Below are 3790 nucleotides of genomic sequence, written 5' to 3' on the forward strand. Positions count from 1 at the left end.
CTTTTAATATCCATATTCAGTTTTGAGAGCTAGAATATATCTAGTCTCATAAAATGAATCAAGTAACTTTCCATAATTATCTTTTTTTCTTGAACATTTTATTTAAGACTGGAATAACCCAAAAGTGGGGGAAAATCACTTGGAAAATGTCTGAGCCTAAAGTTCTCTTTGATTAACATTACAATATCTTCCTTCCTTCCTTCTTTCCTTCCTTCCTTCTTCTTGCTCCCCTTCTTCCTTTCTTTTTTTGAGTCAAGGTCTCACTCTGTCACCCAGACTGTATTGCAGTGGAACAAACAACTCACTTCAGCCTCCAACTCTAGGCTGACAGGATTCACCCTCTTCAGACTCCCGAGTAGCTGGGACTGTAGGTGCATGTTGCCATACCCAGCTAATTTTTTTTGGTGGAGATGTGCTAGGTTGCCTAGGTTGGTATCGAACCAGCTAATTTTTTTTGTAGAGATGTGCTAGGTTGCCTAGGTTGGTATCGAACTCCTGGGCTCTAGCTAGTCTCATGCCTTGGCCTCCCAAAGTACTGAGATATCAGATGTGAACCACTGCACCTGGCTCATGTCTCTCTTGTTCTTATACCTTATCTTCTCTTTAAAAACATATCTTTGGCCAGGTACAGTAGCTCACACCTATAATCCCAGCATTTTGGGAGGCCGAGGTAAGAGGATTACCTCTGCCCAGAAGTTCGAGACCAGCCTGGGCAACTTGGTGAGACCTAGTCTCTACAATAAATCAAAAAATTAGCTGGACATGGTGGCACACACCTATAGTTCCAGCTACTTGGAAGGCTAATGGAGAAAAATCACCTGAGCCCAGCAGGTTGAAACTGTGGTGGTTGTGAGCATGCCACTGCACTCCAGCCTGAGCAACAGAGTGAGACTCCTACTCAAAATTTTTTTAAAAATTAAAAATAAAACACTGGCTCAGCACTTTGGGAGGCCAAGGCGAGTGGATTGCCTGAGCCCACAGGTTCGAGACCAGCCCAAGCAACTTGGTGAGACCTTGTTTCTACAATAAATCAGAAAATTAGCCAGGCGTAGTGGCACATGCCTGTAGTTCCAGTTGTTTGGAAAGCTGAGTTGGAAGGATCAACTGAGTCCAGCAGGTACAGGTTGTGGTGACTGTGAGTGTGCCACTGCACTTTAGCCTGGGTGACAGAGAGACTCCAACTCAAAAAAAGATAATCTGGAAGTAGAACCTAATGAAAAGGAACTTAAACAGTTAGTAAATGAAAGATTGTGGCCAAGCATGGTGGCTCATGCCTATAATCCCGGCACTTTGGAAGACATAGGCGAGAGGATTACCTGTGTTCAGGAGTTCAAGATCAGCCTGGCTAACTTGGTGAGATCTCATCTCAAAAAAAAATTTTTTTTTAAAAGAAAGATTGTGGATTCAAGATTGTGCATGTACATGTTATTATAGAACAAGTAAATCAGAAGAGCAGTACTTGAACAAGAAATATATGGCTCTATGAAAAATAAAAAACATGTGAAGTTGTCTGGTTACATTGAACAATTCAGACACATCAAGAAAAGCAGGTCAGTACCTCTCTGATCACAGAGCAGCAATCAGTAAAAGGAGCCTAGACTCCTGAATTTTGATGACAGTCTCCTTCACTGCCTACTGTGGCTCCCATAAGCTTTGTGAAGGTTACTTCTGGAAGTCACAATAGATCGGACTTCTGGCAAGATGGTGACAGGGCAGCCTGGTCTATGAGACCCTCTGCAAAGGAGAATGCAGATGGTCTCTAGCTCTCTCCCCAGGGGCTGTGGATCCCAACATCAGCAGCCTGCTCTTCACACAGAGCTTGGCCATCACCACTGCTGGGGCATCGCAGTGGTCTGCACAGTCACTGCAGTTGCAGACACAGCAGCCACCGGCACCACTGCAGCCTCCATGGCAGCCATAGCACATCACACCACCCATGCCTGAGGCTATCCACGACTTCAGTCCTTGAAGATCCTGCAGGCAAGATCTGCTGGGATCGCTGCCACCTCTGCTGCCACTGTGACATGCTGCCGCCATGGGTCTCCTCCCCTGTGCCCTGAGGCAGGCTCCCATCTCCTGCCTCTGTCTGACTACTGTCCCGCTCCACACCCTGTGGGGCGAGCAGCTGAGATAGCACCACCTGATGGTGATTCAAGGTAACAACTCCGAAGCAGGGAAAACAAGCTTGAAAAACAGACACAGGCCAGATTTGAGTGGTGAACTGAGGGTGATCTAAACTGTCCTTCACAACAGGCCAGGGGCAACTGACACTAACTGTGAACTAATTTACCAGCTTGAGAAGACAGCTAGAAATCAGAGCTGAAAGGACATTAGACTTAAACGAAAAGTCTCAGAGTGTGCTCGATTGCTTCTGTTAGTCTAATGACTTGATTCTATTCCTACTGTATTGTTTCTTTTTTTTCTCTTGCTTTTCTTCTCTTTTCTCCTCTCTGTAAGCCATATCTTTGTATAGAGGAACAGCACACCCATAAGGTGGTTGGTTAGCTTGTATGTTAGCATCATTGTATGTTTTAATTTTTTTTGTATGGGAGTTGGTTAGTCTGTAGCCGTGGTCTATTGTTTTTATCTGTTTCAGTTTAAGTCTCTCTCTCCAATTGTTGGTACACTCATCTGTTTCCCCCTTACTCATCTCTCTCTCCACCCCCCACCTCCCCCCACTCTCTGCTCCATTCTCTTCCCTCTGCTAACCTCATTTTATTTCAGGGAGTGAACCTACAACCCCACTGCATGGACAGATTCCAAGGCAGTGGGAAGTGGGCTTCAGATTATCCATACACCTGTTGGCAGATACCAGGACCTGCAGATAGATTTTGAATCACAGTTCCCCGCTTAAGTAAATCTCAAAACTTCAAAAAGATCACCCCCAACATATAGTGCAACTCCAGAATTGAACAAAGTAAGAGGGCATAAATAAAAAAGAATAGGAGATTGAACAAGCAGAAGTAAAAGCAATCCCTCTACCTCTGAATAAAAGAATTAAAGAAGACAGTGACATGGAGGGAAGGAAAAAGTAGGGAGGGGAGAAACCGCACAAATGAAGAAAAACCAAAAGAAGAATATAGGTCTCACACAGACCCCTGGGAGATCAGACACTGAGAAAACTGATTCCGGACACAAACAATGAAGAACCCCCAGAATGACTGGTCACATGCAACAAACTCAGACATCAAGACATTAATAGAGAGAATTTTTAAAACTGAGAATAGACAAGAGGAAAATAGGAAGGAGATGATGTCAGAAATAACAGCAGTAAAGAATACGATGATGGGAGTAAATAATAAACTAATAAGCATGGAAAGCAGAATTAGCCAAGCAGAAGAAAGAATCTCAGAGCTCGAAGACCAAAACACAGAACTAACCCAAACTGTCAAAAGCATAGAAAAGAAGCTCAAAAAGACAGAATAAAACCTTCAAGAGAAGAATGATCACATCAAGAGACTGAACCTAAGAGTAATTGGCCTTCCTGAGGCAGAGAGAGAAACAGAGGCCACACTGGAACAAATATTTCATGAAATCATTTAAGAAAACTTCCCTCATCTCATCAAGGATGAAAAAATTCAAACACAAGAGATTCAGAGAACCCCTACAAGACAACAAATGAGAAGCCCAACCCCCAGACATATAATAATTCACCTAAACAAAGTAGTTATAAAAGAAAAAATCCTAAAGACTGCAAAAGAAAAAAGTCAGACTACCTACCAGGGAAGACCAATTAGAATAGCAGCAGATGTATCTACAGAAACCCTCCAGGCTAGGAGAGCTTGAAGCC

Source organism: Carlito syrichta, unplaced genomic scaffold, assembly GCF_000164805.1.
Source record: "Carlito syrichta isolate Samal-C Ts95f unplaced genomic scaffold, Tarsius_syrichta-2.0.1 Scaffold316216, whole genome shotgun sequence".
NCBI classification, from domain to species: domain Eukaryota; kingdom Metazoa; phylum Chordata; class Mammalia; order Primates; family Tarsiidae; genus Carlito; species Carlito syrichta.